Source organism: Hippopotamus amphibius, chromosome 3 (assembly GCF_030028045.1).
Source record: "Hippopotamus amphibius kiboko isolate mHipAmp2 chromosome 3, mHipAmp2.hap2, whole genome shotgun sequence".
NCBI classification, from domain to species: domain Eukaryota; kingdom Metazoa; phylum Chordata; class Mammalia; order Artiodactyla; family Hippopotamidae; genus Hippopotamus; species Hippopotamus amphibius.
Window position 1 is genome coordinate 12,338,768 of NC_080188.1, and position 18,101 is coordinate 12,356,868.

An 18,101-nucleotide genomic window follows, 5' to 3' on the forward strand; every position below is an offset into this window, starting at 1 on the left:
TGACCTGTTTGAAATCAGTGTTTCATCTACAAATGATAGAACTAATATCCATCCAACTCATAGGATTGTTTTGAAGCTTTAATTATATATCCTCATAAAGAAGACACATAATCAACTGTAGATTACAATAATTATTTTTCTGATGTATTATTATCATCTTTATCCATAAAAGTAACACAGCTGTTGTTGTTATTATCATTTTTATTAATATTTTGGTAGAGAATTCTTCAGTTATCCCTCAAAACTCTCAAAGGTTTCTCCATATGCTTCACGTAATTTAAATAAGAGAAATCTGAATCATCTTCATTTTGGTTTTTTCGAAGATAACTTTCTTCTTGCCTTCTGTTCTCTAGATATTAAGTGCAGTATTTATTTTTCACTATGGCATCATTTAAGTATGGCTTCTTTGCATGTTTTGTATTGAATCTCTTTATAGTACATATTGAGAATTATTACTTATTTTTAGTTAAAGAAATTTTTCTTCTGTTATAAATATTGTGATTCCTTGCAACATAGGTTGTTTTACATATTTTATTTGAATTTATCTTGTATCCTTATAATTTAAATAATATTATTTCAATTTTACAGATAAGAAAATATTGTTCAATCAAATTTTAAAACTTGTCCAAAACTATTAAATGAAAAAGTTGGAATTTCAGCTCAGGTTGGGCTAGGTTGGTCTGATTTCATGAGCTTTAATCATACCTCTGTAGTATATTTTTTATAAAAGGAGGCTACTTGATCAATTTGATATGAGCTATGATTTCCTTCCCAGAAAACAAGTCAGCAACTTCTAAAATCAGTTCAGTAGAGTGTAATCCCAATGAAAGTACAGACTGGATTCGTTTTTGTTTTTAACATCCCTGATGCCCGGAACATTGTCTGATGCATACTTAGTGCTCATTAAATACAATTAAAATTAATTTTACAAGAAAAAATGAAATGTGCTTCTTCTGACTGTATCAAATGGTTTCCAGCAGTTTGATGTTCATTTTGAATATCTACGAAAACAGCATTTACTATTGCAGTAGAGATATTTTCAAGTGGCTTGTTTTGATTTTTAGTCTTTCTTTAGCAATTATTTTAATTGCTACCACTTATATAATGCTTATTACATGCCAGGCAGTGCTCTAAGTGTTTTGTTTCTATTAACCAATTTTATCATCGAGCAAAACATAGTAGATGAAGACCTTGTTTTTATCAAGTGTGCCTGGTGCGGAAATGCTCTTGTCCTGTTTCAATGTCCACTTTGCTTCTGATAACATTTGCTACTATGTAGATTTTGTTGTCAGAAGATAAGTAGTAGGCTATACTTATTGTTGAGTTTTGTGGGTACTGATTTGAATTTTCTTCTCCCCTTAAAAATTGATTCACTTGTGAAAAATAGAGAATTTATTTCTTAAAATTTTTTAGTTTGAATTAATTTTAGACATAGACAGGTTGCAAACATAGTACAGCAGTTTCTTGTCTACATTTCTTCCCAAGTTCCCCTAAGACCAGCAGCTTACATAATCTTAGTAAAATGATCCAGATCACAAAAATAACATTGGTTCGATACAATTAACTACAGACCTTATGAAACAACATCAGTGTTTCCACTAACAATTGTTTTTCTGTTTAATGATCTTATGCAGAATTCCATCTTGTATTTAGTTGATAGACCTTCTTTGTATCCTTCTATATGTAACAATGAATCAGTCTTTGCTTGTCTTCAGTGGTCTTAATATTCCTGAAAAGTAGTCAGACATTTTGTTGAATGTCCCTGATTTGTGTTTTTCTGATATTTTCATGTGATTTGAATAAAGCTATTTATTTTTTGTCAAGGATACCACAGAAATTATATAGCATTCTTCTCAGTGGCTTATATCAAGGGGCTCATACTGTCATTAATTTAATTTTTTTTTTTATAGTTGTGGCACACAGGCTTAGTTGCTCCGTGGCATGTGGGATCATCCTGAAGCAGGGATCGAACCCGTGTCCCTTGCATTGGCAGGCGGATTCTTAACCACTGCGTCACCTAGGAAGCCCCGATGTCATTAATTTTATTACTTGTGATGTAAACTTTAACACTTGGTTAGAGTGGCATCTGGTAATTGAGAATGTATGTCTTAAAGAATACGGGGTGAGGAGATAGTCTTCAAAAAAGAGTACTGGAAAAGTTCTCCTTCACTGCCCCCTTGTTCTGTCTTGTCTCACTTTCATAGTAAGGATGACTCAAGGAGCAACATGTAAAACTACTCCAATCATCTCCACCATACAGCAATCCCTCCCCATCCCCTGCACACTTTATGCAGTATTTATTCTGAAATGAAAGTCATATTTTCAGAGTATGAAGACAGAGTGGTTCTGTTTTGGCATGGAGGCATAGAAGGAACAAATATACGTTAACAGTACCCAAATAATGCCGCTCATGAGAATCACTTGAGTAATGTTTGAATTCAGGTCCCTGAGCACATTGTGTGGATATCCAGATTTATTTCATCTCGGTCCAGATCTGATAGTCACTCCTCTATATGGAACACTGACAGCTTAAAAGCAAATACCAGCCCTGCGTAGTGAATGGAAGAATAATAATGAGAGGCTTCTGTTTTCCTGGCTGGTACAAATCCTTTACTTCAAAAATAGTGTCAGAAGGTTGCATGTGGCTGAGGGAGTAAGAAGACCTTTCTCTGTGAACTCTATTTATTTCCTTGATATTGGCACTAATCTTTTTTTCCATTGTTCTTAATAGAGAACTTAATTGGTAACCTTCATAGGGTTTGAATTTTATTTTATTGACCAAAAGGGCAGGTTAAGTGATGAAGTGATGCAGTTAGTCAAGATACAAATCCTCAGGGGGAAAAATAGAGCTTGATAAAAACCCATATAACTCATTTGTTATTTTTAAAGATGGCAAAAATAAATCCCTTGGTGAATGACAAGCTTTTATATTCTGATTTTGAGTTGACTAAGTACAGTAATTAATGATCTGAAATCTCACTATAGCAATACAGAATCCTCTCAGCTAAAACAAAGTATGGCTTCTCAAATCTGGGTTAGGAATTCTATTTGTCTAGATCATTTTGGGGACTAACTGCTTAAAGAGAATCAGAAAACATTGGTGGGGCAGAGGGGGAAGATAGTTAATACTAAAGGAAAGATGAATTGTGAGGCATAAGGTTTCAAATTGAGAGTCAAAGTTCAGTAACATTTCTGAGAATTAGGATATTCTTAAATATTAAATATTATTACTTATTATTAAATATTATTAATAAATATGAATTATTATTTAGTATTATTCAAATATGTGATATGATTTTAGAGTAAATAACTTCATTTATTCTTTCTCTTTTTCACACACACACACACACACAGATGTTTCCATTAAATGTTTCAAAATAAGAAGTTTTTCCTTAATTCTCAGTAACTTGCGAATTGAAATAAACAATGAAAGCAAAGTAATAATTACAATTTATTATTTTTATTTGTAAAATAGAATTTCAAAGTATTCAGTGTTGTACATTTCAATAATACATGTCACAAACACTTTTATCAAGTGGATTACCAATGGATGTAAATATCAATACACAAAAGCAATTACAAGAGTACTATTGTTTTCTATATTTTATGCAGAATGGTACTATATACAATGCAGATTTTCCTTGTGTATCCATCAATTATTCTTGAATATCTGTTATTATATTTCCAGATTTCTTCCTTTCTTTTGAACTAAGTAACCTCATTCTTTTATGTCTTTTTTAACCATATCCTCAATATAGAATGAAACTGAGGTTTAAAATATTACAGAATGATTTTTTAATGAAAGTTGTTATACCTTAATATATTACAGTATGTCAAGCTCATCTGTCCCCTTCCTTTTCTATATCACACTCCCACCATTCTAAGTGTAGTGAAATATCTTCCATGATACAAGAATTATCTTGCCAGCTCAAATGTGTTTAAGAATCACTGGACTCCTAAATAGCTTCATTTTTATTGTCCAGTCACTGATAAATTTTTGTGACATTTATTCCAGTTTGTCTCTGAAATATTACTAGAGTTTGGTGATTAGCCCAATTAAACCCTTCTATTTCTGTAATGAGCAATCCTGGAAGACTTAGTGGAGCGTATGCATCTTCTACAGCCTGTATCTTGGCACTCCCTGTATATTTTGAATTCTGGCTTTAGGCCCCTCTTAGTGGAAAATCAGTAAAGTATAGAGAGAATATCTTGATTATAACAAACTTTATATCTCAATACAATCACTTATTGATGTGTGATTTGGTGCCAAGGACTTACTTCTCTGACCATTTGTGTTTTGCCATTAAAAGATTTATGATAATTATTAAGGTAACAAATGTAAAACACATAGCAGGATACCTACGCCATAGTAAGTGCTCTGTGTTAATTTATTTACCAGATCATTTCAACTGCTAGTTAGAGAACTAAAAATTAAATACTATGGACATGCTGGGCACAATACATTGAAACACAGATGAGAGCAACAAATAAAATATTCAGCCATGGTGGCAAGCAAGGAAGTAATGTCCACAAAGGTTCAAAACTGTGTGCAAGCCTTCAAAGATATGCTGAGGAGCTCTGGAAATGTGGCAGCAATCTGTGCAAACCCAAAGAAGTGGAGAGCTTTGCTAAAATTACATATAGAAAAAATCCTAAGAGCACAATTAATAAACTCCAAAATATAAAACAACATTTTTGCATAATAGACTCTTTAGAAGTATAAGAAAATGTGAAGTATAATCTGTAAATTAGATCAAATTACTTCAAATAGCTAAACTCAACAGTATTATAGAACTCTTTCAACATAACAGGCACCATTAAACAAGAAACCTGGAAACTGATCCAATATCAGCAAAATCCTTATATAATCTACACTGGATTTATCACCTTTCATTCTCCTTCAAGAAGTTTAGGTTTTGTTTGTTTGCTTTTATTTTCCCTTTAATCTTATATGCCTTATATTTGTCTAACTTTGATTACTTTTGCTTAAGTTGTTCACTTTGCCCTGCCTCCTCATTTCTGTTGGAAGAAATCCTTTTATCCTTTAAATTTCAACTCAAATACCTCTTCCCACAACTTGAAATCTTCTCATAACATTCTGGACAGAATAATTTGCTTAGTCCACTGTATTCTTCCTGAACTTCTGTATCTCACTTTGCTATGACAGGTTCCCACTCATGTAGGGTGTCTCCTAATAGTGAGCTTCTTGAGAACAGTGGATAGCTTATTCTTTACCCTCCCCAGTACCCCAATATAGGGTACTGAATAAGGCCTGAGTATAGAAGACACAATATAACATGCCCCAGATGGTGTAATGACAACTCTGTTTTCAGGAATTGTTTTCTACTTTGTAATGAATGCCGTAGTGAAACAAAGGGTCTCACTTAGATTTTACTTAGGGGCACACTATATTATCTTCATCCAAAATGTATCTCCTCTCCTCTTTCCCCTTTTCATTCTATCTCTTTTCTTTCTTCTTTATCTTCCTCCATATTTCCAATTTTTTTCTAACAATCATATGAAAATTGTGATAGGCTTTTATGTAACCACATGGTGGCAGAAAGAACAATAATTTACAAACCAAGATAAAGTGGTTCTTAATGCATTTGTAAGAACAAGAATGAATATTCAAACTATGAATCTCTGATGTTTTTCTGTTTCTGTAGACATCAACAAATGCACTAAATGAGAGAAAAGCAAAGAATAAGAAGGGAGGGCCAAATAAAAAAGAGCACCTAAATGTATAAATGTGACTGTGTGTGCATTTGTGTGTGTGTGTGATAGCAACATAGAAGTGGGAAAGTACAAAACAAGCACCACTGGTGATTTAAAGAAATACAGAGGTGATTACTTCACATTGAAATTAATGCCAAGTTAAAATATACGCGTAACATGGTTTTGCTTTAGTTTCTCAATGTGTGAGAATATAACAATGCTTAACATTTATAGATCCACAGATTTATATCAACAGTTTATATATGGGGATCAACTAAGTTAATGTTCTCTCAGTAATGAGCGTTATCAAATACAGTATCCTGAGTCAAAAAATACATTTAATTTATGTAGATGATTTTTTTGAAAGTTCATTCAGGCAGCAACTTCCCTACATTTAGTTCACTTTATTTAGTGAGACAATGTCATAAAAATAGATAATGGTTTGGACCTATTAGCTTATAATTTTAGAGAGAAAGAACCAGCGAATTACATACACTTCAAATGATATAAACACAAAAAGTGTTGCGTGTGCAAGAATGAAATCTATGCTGTCTTCAGTTTTCAAAGTTTTCAAAGGAAAATCTTGTAATTAAACTTCCTGAAGCATTTTTTTCCCCACAGTTAACCACTTGCTTTGGCTCTAGGTATTCTGTAAACCTAGGTGTATATCTATGAATTTTGAAACTGTTTTTATACAAGGAAATGAACTTATAATTTTTCTGGAATGATAAACAATACATTAAATTGTGAATAATCATATTAATATAGTAAGATATGGTTTTTAATTATTGAAAGATTACTTCATCATATTGAAGAATCAGGATATACTTTCTTCTCACTGTATATGTGACAATGCTGAAAATTAGGTAGAATAACATTCAACCTGGAATTGAGGGTAAGAGGTAAAGTCAAGCAAACAAGGATTTATGCTTACTGATAAATAAAACACTCAGCACATATGCTACCTTCAGCTGATTACTCAACACTCATTATATTAAAATCTCATATAAATTCAAATAAATACATTAAATTCTACTGGAATGAACAATGCATTTATAGGACAAAGAGAAAACTACAGTCAATGCATGAAATAAAATGGTCATTTTTACTGCATAATATCATATAAGTATGTAAAATATGAAATTAATCACATAAAGCCTGAATTAGATTACATTTTGTTTTTTGTGCCTTATTTAATTTTTCCTTCATTTTAATTATATATTGTTACATGTATTTTACAATTAAAATATCCCACATAAACCTGAGGATATTGTACAAAAGTTATTCTTAGCATTTTCTGGTGCAGTGTATTCATTGAATAACATTTACATGGATGAGAACACAAAAAATTATAGCCCAATCCTGGCAGAACAGAGATGCAACTTCAAGTCTCCTAAATTGTAGGCCTCAATCATTTTCTATATAAATTATTACTATTTTTTACCTAACTTTAAATCATGGATTGTGGTGTTAGAAATTCTGGTAAATTACATCATAGGTCCCAAATATAGAAATTATATTAGGACAAAAATATATTTAGTTATGTTTGGGTTTTGCTGCTAGGTTAATATTTTGTTAACTCTTTAGTCTGGAGTCACTATTTTTGATTGACAAACAACCAGACATTTTTATGTACGTGCAATTGCTAATTAAAGAAATATCTTTCACACCTATAGGGTTAAGAGATGTGTTGGTTTTCTTTCCCCATATACTCCCTGAAGAAATGAGTGAGCATCATTTATAGTTTTCTCACAGGATTGCAAACACTCTTTGAAGACCTTATCTGAAGACTCTATTATACCTTAGAATAAGGGATGAAAAAAGGAGTTTGATGGCAAGGATTAATAATATCGGACTACATGAGCACTGCATAAGCTGATATTTATTCTTATTTCTACTGTAAATAAAATCCTTTTCTAAACCTTTGTCTCTAATATTTCTTTCACATCTCCAACTATCTTATGGTGGTGTTATTACTGACTTCATTTTACAAATTATTAAGCTATGTCATCAAGACATAAGAGAACCCAGTTCATCGAGATGTCTGTTTTGTCAAAATATTTGTTAAAATAAGTGTAGCACATATGTGACACTCTCAGTCATGTGATGTACTATAATAAGTAGCACCTTATTTCTGGCCAAATGTATTCATAAAAAAAGTAGGTTATTCTTCAGTCTTTATTTTTTCTTTAAACAGCATTATTTATTTACATTTTTCTCATCTAATGTGTCAAGTTCTGAAACAATATACTTTAAAAATTCATAGAAACTGGTAAGGATTCAAAAGTAATGGAGGCAGCAAAAAGGCTTATAGTGTGCCTACTGCATACAGGCAAAGTGCCAGTTACTTTATTTGTCTGATTATACTCTCATCAATCCATGTTCTATGGGTAAAATTAACCTAATTATTAGGTAACGAATCTGAAATCCAAAGGTGTTAAGTAATTTATATCCAAAATCAAACTTATCTAATAAGTGAACCACTTTGCAATTGTGCCAGACAATGTAACTACGCTTTTTACTATTGTCAATATCACTCTGTGATGAAACATTTATATCTTATTTTTCAAGTGAAACTGACATCAAAGTTCATGCTATAAACCACATATGAAGCCAGTATTCATTAAACACACAAAAATGAAGATGCTACGGTCTATTCTAAAGGTTCTCATAAACTTAATAAAAGAGATAGGAAAGATGAAAATGTACCCACATAAACAATTTTACAGGGTCAAAGTAAAAAATTCTATAATAATGATATAGATATAGTGATAGTTATGTCTTCATTTTAACTCAGCTTATTGAATTATAAATATTGGAAAGAAAGATGCACAGTAAATCATCCTGATATAAATATTAATTCTTTCTTGTGTTCTTAATAGATTTACCTAACCTGTGCACTTCTATGCTTTTTAAAACTGCTTTATAAAGTTATAAATATTGTTTTAGCTAGAAGACTAAAATTTGGATCAAAAGTGGCATTCTACCTATAAATCATGTTGACATGAACCTGAAATCTGTGGAATTTTCATACAGCTATTGGGATCCCCGAACCATAGAACATCCTATAATAGGAGCACTAGAGTTATATGGAAGACTGAAAACAAGCAAAGCAAAACAATAACAAGTAAACATTAGATCACATGTAAGGAAAAAAGAGCTCCTTTCATGGTTAGAACACCAGGTGACATGAATTATTTTTCTCTAGTTTGAATTTGCTTTGCCTTAGAAAATTAAATAGAATTTTGAGACATCTGGATATGCCAGAAAACCATCAATTAATAGAAAGAAGGAGGAGAAGGAAAATGTAGAAGAAGAAGTTAAAGAGGAAGAGAAGGGTGAGGAAAGGAAATACAAAAATTAGAATCCAAAAAACAAATGCATTAATTCACTTTGGGCATTTTTATATCAATCTGATTAAATATGCAGGTTAGTTCAGGAAGGAGAAAAGAGAATGTATAGAAGCAGTTGCAATGGTACACAGTCAAGTTAATTATTAACATAAGTAAAATGATTACCACCTGTTTCCAAAGATTATCTACAATCCACTTGAGAAATATAATCAATAATAAAATTCCTTAATCTCTGTAGAATATCTTTGTCCTAACAAAATTATGCTATTTAATGACTTTCATATAAAATTATGAATACATTTCCCCATGTATTTGGTATTAATATTTTTATATCGCTGCTACACTCATGCTCAATGTACAAGAGAGAGAGTTATAATAAGTATTTTCCCTTACATGTTCAATGGTAAGCAGGAGTTGCATTATGCGGACATCAGTCCATGTATAAGCAAATCCTAAGCTAATAACTTTCCCATGTTGGTTATAACATTAGTGCATCTACCCTAAGGATGGTATATCACTATACTATTAAAATACATTAGTATACATATTACAATTAACCAATGAAAGTACTTTTTTTGAAAATTCTTCAATTAGTCCATGAAGGAAATAAAATTTAGTGATAAAAATTGGGTTGGATATTGGGTATTTTATGTTTTCTTCTTCCATATTTAATATGTGCCAAATTTTACAACAGATATATTTGTAAGATGCTATTTTATGTTCAAATATGATGTCATTTTACACTGAAATTTGAGTTTCTTATAATTGGTAATACTCCAACAAATGATCAAAATCTGATTAAACTACTGTTGTCTTATAGTATAGTCTAAAATCATCCGCTAATATCAATTTTTCTAGCTAAGACACTAGACATGCACTTTTCTCTCTTTCTTCCACATCTGTTAAATGAGTATGTGGCCAAGACAGAATTCAGATGTAGTTATCTGTCCTCAAAATCAATTTTCTTAATAATATATTGTCATTTACTTTCTATATATTATGCAATAGATATAACTGTTTATCTCTATCCACACTAGCCAATGCCACTTAATCTTGAAAATGGAAAAATAAAAACATTGAGGCTACTGTACAAGTGAGGTGTTGTTGGTTAAATAGAGCCACGCTGAACAGCTATACTTTTCAATAAATGTGTCACTAGTTACATATCTAGTACATTCATGAAAACTATCTCACTAAATAAGCATCCAAAGTTTGTTCAAAATCTTTTCTTTGAGTAGCACAGACATATATGTACTACCAACTGTAAAATAGTCAGTGGGAAGTTGTTGTATAACAAAGGGAGTCCAACTTGAGGATGGAAGATGCCTTAGAGGACTGGGGCAGGGAGGGTGGGGGGGACTCGAGGTGGGGGAGTCAAGGAAGGGAGGGAATACGGGGATATGTGTATAAAAACAGATGATTGAACCTGGTGTACCCCCAAAAAATAAAATAAAATAAAATAAAATAAAAACAAAAAACAAAACAAAAAACAAAACAAAACAAAAAAAAAAACAAAATCTTCTCTTTACCTAAATCTAGCCGCCCTTTTCCTTGGGCTAGTTTTATTAGCATTTCCATAATATTGCATAGGACCAATTGGGGAACATCTTTGATATCTGGCAATCTTCTGTATTTTCTTCAAGTTTTGATTCCTTTTAGCTGAGTCATTCTATTCTGATACCTGAAGCTATCTGGCTTAAGAACTTCTTGTTCCAATCTTATAGACCACAGAACCCTACTCTTATTCTGGCTAACCTTGTTCCTCCAGCACCCTTCAAAGTACAGTTGTGTGGTTATTACTGAGAGATGCAGCAAGAGAAGAATTCTCAACTCCAGAAATTGAAGGTCAGAAGTAAACACTTCAGGGAAGAATTTGACATCAAGTTCAAGGCTAGTCATGATTTCAGATAGCCTAAAATAACATATATATATGTGTATATATATGAGTATATATATGTTTATGTTATATATGTATACATACCTATAATATATATGCACTGGTGAGCCAAAAATTATCCACACTCTGGCTGTAGAATTTAATTAACTCTTAGAAAAGACAAATACATCATTTTTTGACATAAATAATCTCCTTGCTTTTCAATACACTTTGTCCATCTGTCAACAAGCTTTCGTATTCCCTCATTAAACAATGTCTTAGGCTGAGCTGCCAGCCACGAATGCACCACTCTCTTCACTTCATCAGAAGTGAATCCTCATCCTTGTAGGGCTGCTTTCAGGGGCCCAAACAGCTGAAAGTCTGATGGAGCAAGATCAGGACTATAGGGAGGATGCTTTAATACCTCAAAACGAAATTTTTGAAGAGTGTAGACAGTGTAGGCAGAAGTGTGCAAACGTTCATTGTCATTCAAGATCACAAGGTCCTTGGATAGCAGGGACCTCTGCATTTAATCCAAAGTTTAGGCTTTAGCTCTTCAATAAGCATCTCACTGTAATGAGCATTGGTGATTGTTGAAACTTTCTCCTGATGTTGTTCCAATACTGGCCCTTGAGAATCCCCCAAACCAGAATCATTTCATGTGTAGGCTCAATGCTGTCATCAGCTGTAGACGTGTACAGGCGTTCGGCTCCTTCTTGATGGCTAACACTTGTGCTACCTGCCTTGAACTTCTCTATCCACTCATACACACTTCTTCACGACAAAACACTTTCTTCATACTGCGCACAAAGTCTTGGATAAATAACGGCACCAGGTATACCCTCAGACTACAAAAAGCGAATCTGCACGCTGCTCTTCTTTTGCGCAAATCACAAGTGGGGCATCCATTTTTGCTCCCACGGCAGTTACAAATGAACTGATGTAACATGTTCACACCTGCACAGCAGTGACTGGGGAGAAAGTAGCCTTGAACAGAAAGCACTGATAAGACAGCACAGGCAACAGAAGTTTTAATATAACCAGAGTGCAGATAATTTTTGACTCACTCGTGTGTGTGTGTGTGTGTGTGTGTGTGTGTGTGTGTGTGTGTGATATCTATGGTATCTAGTTTGTGTGGAATCATTTCAGGGGCTTCAAAATTAATTAATTACCTACTCATTGGAATTAATCTGTTGAGAGAAGTGGAAATTTAGACATCTAATACAAAAAGTAAATAAATGTGAAGATTTAAGACTGTTGATTTTGATTTAAATATAGAAGTGGCAAGTCATAAGCTTCCAAGTTAAAAAAAAATTTGGCTGTTTACAGTTTTGAGGTAACACTTAAATCATAGCCAGCAATTTAATTAATCAGTAAAACATCCCAATAAAATTGGAGACTATTGAGTAGGCTGGATGTTACTGCTTTCAGGGCAGAAAAACTGGATAAAATATGGTTTTCCAATAATATTCTACTCAAAATTATTTTTCAAAGCCCATCAATAATTTAAAAATTCTCAGAATATTTTACAATAATCAATATTAATTAAATAGGAACTGATTTAAATGTAGTGGTATTTCCAAAGCTTACACAAAAATTTTAGCTAATTTCTCATACAATAAAAGTAATTTGATAACAATCTTTTTCACCTGCAAGTTCAAAATTCAATTCTAAATAACAATGTAAATATGTGTGCAAGGACAAAAACATACACAGCCTATAATGCCTTTCTGAAATGTTGAGTGCTCATTGTCTTACCAAAGAAGAAATCTAACTTCCTGTTAAAGATAATTTAAAATATAACCCAAGAATGTTGACTGCTCAAAAACCTATAATGTAAAATGTCATGTCACCAAAATATCACCAAAATATTTAGAGTAAGAAAATTATGCTAATTTAAAAAATAGCATACATAAACTTGGCCCAAATTCAAAAGAAAGTACATATAAATATTGCTTAAATAACTCATTTCAGAGATATATTAAGATACATTTTAATAGAATTCCCTTAAACAATATATTCAGAAATATATGATGAAAGATCATAGTTGTCAACTGTTAATTGTAAGTTTGAAAATTGTTCAACTCTTAGTAGTAAAGGTTTTCAATGAAATTGCTTACAGTTTTAATGATTCTATATGTTATGAATGAATTTTCTTTTGTTCTTATTTGAAAAAAATAAAATGTGATATCTGATAATTTCTGGAAAACTATTTTACTTTCTTTTGTTCTGTATTTTATCTTTATTTTGCTCATATAAAGCTAATTAAGAATTTAAATCCCTTTACTTGTTATTTTCCCCTCAAAGTCATCTTGTGTCAAACATTGTATTAGTCTACTTGTGAGGAATATTATTAAGCTGGGAAAGGTATTAACTATTATGTTGTTAGTGCTATATCATAAAATGTTAAACTAAGATTTAAAAAGTATTTAACTGATTTATGCATTCTTTTCTTAGTATAAATAACTGGCTAGTAGTAAAAATATTTCCTGAAAGAAGAGGAATTTCACAAATATAAATAAAGTATAAAATGTATTAATTAACTCATAGAATACAATATTAAAAATGCTTAGCTGTTTTTTTAAATCCTAATTTTATGTATTCTGTACAGTACACCTCAAACCCTTCCTTAATTTGGGGGAAATCTCCAACTGTTATATCTCAAAGTGACTTATTATGTCTCAAAACATGAAACAAAATGAATAGGGTCTCACTAGGTGGACAGGAAGACATGGATATTCAAGAGACAAGGCACAGATGTACAAAGCTCAGAGGATGCAACTAATTTAATGATCTACAAGTCCTTGAGTTTTATGGAGTTCAGTAACGCAGGTGTTCAAGATGATGTAGGAAAGATACTTTGGACTTAGGTTACCAAAGACATTTTAAAGGCAAGATTGAAAATTGTATATTTTTCAGTAAGCGACTGGAATGATTGAATGATTTTAAGTGGAATGGTAAGTATGATTTTATTTGTTTTTATAGCCATTACGTAATTGACAGAGGTGTGTAGAAGGTAGAAGTTAGGATCAGATAGACATTTTGGAATAAGCCAGTGGAGATTACTCAGTATAATTATGAAGTTTTACTTCTACACACTCCTTCTGTAAGTGGTACTCCTAAACATAGTCTTCTTTGAAGTTCTAGGAAAGAGCTAGTGGGCTTTATTTGTGCTTTATGGGTTCCCTGTCACATATGGCTAGACGTTAGGGAACATTGATACCAACAAAGCTGATTATATATTTCCAGGATAGGAAGATGAAGAGAGATGCTTAAAAAAATACATCACATGTACTACAGAAGAGATAGAAAGAGATGGAGAAGTGAAATTACTTTAGGTCCTGGTGTATTCCCAGTCCTTAGCTACCAGTTCTTAGAGTCCAAAACACATTTACATTTGGTGATGGAGTGTTATCCTGCTAACATTTATTGAGCACTAACTATGATCCAGATATGTCTTAGAACCGATTATATAAGAACTTTTGATTTTATACAGGAGGAAAACAAAGTTAAGAAAGTATAGACACTGTGACAAATTTTCCAGAGCAAATAAATAGGAACCAGGATTCAGAAAATCTACCTCCTGTGTCCATACTTAAAATTATTGCTCTATGTTTTCCTTAAATCTCACAAAATCAATGTTTCTCTGCTATTGAACTAGCTTGTGTATTACCTTGAAATAAAAAATTTTTATTAAAGCAGAAAAATTGTGTGGAGAATGAGAAAAGAAGTGAATAAGGCTACAACCCTGGGTAATCTCAAATTTCTAGTTGTAGATAATGGGGGGATTTCCTGAAATGAGAACTAAAAGTTGTCTGAATAATGAGGCACAGCAGGAGATGAGGAAGGTACAATCACATTCAGTGCTGCCATGAATGAGGGAGATGACATTTGCAGCCATTTTTCCAGATTATATATTTGGCTTTGAATCGGAACTGTATAGGATGTTCCACTTTGGTATGAAAAGCAGAGGAAAAAAGTACCTCTCATTTGATAAATAGCTTGGGCTCTGTGGAGGGCCATCTTTAGTCCAATGAAAGCACATAATATATGAAAATAGGACAGGCATGCAGTGGTTATTATCAGGGCTTTTGCCACAAGTTCTAGTTCAGCACAATTATAGTCATAATTCTGATCTCCTTATTTTAATTATGAATTTAGATCTACACCTTTTCCTTCCTCCTCCTTGTCATCTTTGGAATGCCCCTTCTTAGAGCTGTCATCCTCTATTCTCTCATTGAATTGGTCACATGAAACAAGGTTCCATTCATTTTTTTGGAGTTTTAGTCATGAAACTATCTGAAAGGTTATCAATCTTTCCCCAACTCCCTGACTTTTTAACTGACATGCTTAATCAACAATGCTGACTGTTTTGCGAATGACAGCTTCAAATTCTCCAAAGGAAAGACATCTCTCCATTCAGTGGATCCCAATGTAGCTCATGCTAACGGAGCTAATCTTGCCTATCACAGTGAATTCTTTAGGTTACTAAGCTCATAATTAAAAGTCTTCACTAATGACATGGTAATTGTTTTAATGGATTTCCAATGAAGTGTGAAGTTCCCTGCTGATATGTCAACAAAATATGAAGCATTGTGTGAAAATGATGTAAAGCTTCATAGAATTTAGAGTTAGAGGAGACCTTCAAATCATCCAGGGTAAACTTTTCATATTAGAAAAGAGAAAACCAGCCCCAGAGAAGTGAAGGGTGCTTTGAAGGTCATTACACTGAGTGGAAACTATGGGTGTCCTAACTCTTAGTACAGTGATTTATTTCCATCTCACTGCTTATTAATTTTGACCTGCTTTTTATGTATATTGTCTATGTATCAAGAAACACTTCCCTTTATATTTTAGCATTTTATCAATGGAAATATTTGTTTATTCTGTCAATAAAAGTGTACGTATGAAAACAATTTTTGTTCCATTAGTTTTATGGGAGGGTTGCAAAGACTTTGGGAATGAAAATCTACAGAGCTGAGAATTTCTTGGTTGGGTGTCTCCAGAATAAACATCTTGAGGAGTCAATGAAGAGAGTTCTGAGGAAATCTTGGAGTAATCTCATAATTAAAAGTATGGTATATGAAGTAACTGAATTTTGTTTATACTTGTGTAACATTAAAATGTTTAAAATGTTTCCAGTTGTAGTCTTTTTTCTTAATAAATTTAGTTAGTTAGTTAGTTAGTTAGTTATTGGTTGTGTTGGGTCTTTATTGCTGCATACGGGCTTTCTCAAGTTGTGGCAAATGAGGGCTATTCTTCACTGCGGATGTGTGGGCTTCTCATTGTGGTGGCTTCTCCTGTTGCAGAACATGGGCTCTAGATGCACAGGCTTCAATAGTTGCAGCACACAGGCTCAGTAGTTGTGGCACATGGGCTCAGTTGCTCCATGGTATGTGGGATTTTCCTGGAGCAGGGATCGAACCCGTATCCCCTGCATTGGCAGGCGGATTCTTAACCACTGCATCACATAGGAAGTCCCTATTTTAGTCTTAAAAATGAGACTGAAAGGCAATAGAATACATATGAGAAATGTTCAGAGCAGAAAACTGAGAGAAAAGTTAAGCAACTTATGGTGAAAAATCAAAATCTGAATTCCTCTGTCTAAGGGTAAGCCATGCAAAATGACATAGGCTGCAGCATTTTGCAGAAACCATTTAAAACCTAGTTTCAATGCATAAACCTTAGTGAAGGAATAAGAGAGAATTTCCTCAGTGTGAAATCATATTACATTCCTTAGAAATCTAAGCAAAGACTATGAGAGGTTTTTTCAGTTTGCTTTGTCTTAAGTTGCCAAAGAACACTGTCCGTTATTGATTCAGAAATGCTCCCACACATGGAATAGTTTGACTATTCTTTATAAGCTTTTTGGAATTTCAAAAGCATAAATTCAAGTTAAAAGTCATGTATTCATATGCTTCCAATGTAGGTTAAGACATATATTCTCAAGGAATTTAGAGACACTTGCCAGTTTCCCCCAGATATTTAACAAGTAATTGTTAGCAACTCTAGGAACTAAAAGCCTCAGAGAATTAAGATTGGTAAGCACCTTAGCTCTCTTAACCTAGTCTGAGTTTCATTTTAGACTGGGATGATATTCTTCTTACCTATCTTCATTTAAGAAGCATTCTAAGAGTGATAATTATCATTAAAAAAAAGTTTTCCCAAAGTAAGGCACCATTTAAATGCAAAATACTCTTATTATCACTGTGTCAGTACCAAAGCTCACGTATAGGGTAAGCAATGTTACTGCTTCCTCACTTATATCTCGCTTCCGATGGTGTCTCATGCTGTTAAACTAAGTGTTGGGCTGTTTCATTTTCCCACTTGATGAGGAAAAGTGATGTTAATTTTAATTGGATTGCTGTATTTCATTACTTTGTTAATTCCACTCTTTGTATTTTTTTTGATAGATTTCATCAGAAATCAACTCCAAAATGGAGTCTATAGCAGAGATTCTGCTATAATTTGACAAAATGTAACATTCACTTATAAGCTTAAAGGATCTGTTGAAATTCTTGAATGAAAGAAAAGAATTGTATTATTTTTGATTGCAATAAATTAGATTGTCTCCAAAAACAAACATTCAGTGTCCTTCCTTCATCTTCTATAACAATGTAACCCTTTCAAAGAGGGGCACATGGCCCTCTGATATTACGAGCATATCTCGTACACAGAACAGCTGAAATAGGGCTCAGTCATAAGGCTGGTTTGGGTACTTCTGCTGGTTGATGCACATGCATGTGCAGCCAGCAGTTAACAGTGGCCCAATCTGCCCCTTCCCCGCCCCCCACACACACACAGCTTCTGTGTACAAGGATGAGTCAAAAATTATCTGCACTCTGGCTATATTAAAACTTCTGATTGCCACACTGTCTTATCAGCACTTTCCGTTCAAGGCTACTGTCTCTGCAGTCACTTTTGTCCAGGTGTGAACATCTTACATCAGTTCATTTGTAACTGTGGTGCAAGCAAAACTGGATGCCCCACTTGTGATTTGCATGAAAGAAGGACAGCATGCGGTGATTCATTTTTTGTGGTCTGAGGGTGTGCATGTCCACACACTTCTGCCCACACTGTCAACACTCTGCAATAACTTCATTTTGAGGTGTTAAAGCATCCTCTCTATAGTCTTGATCTTGCTTCATCAGACTTTC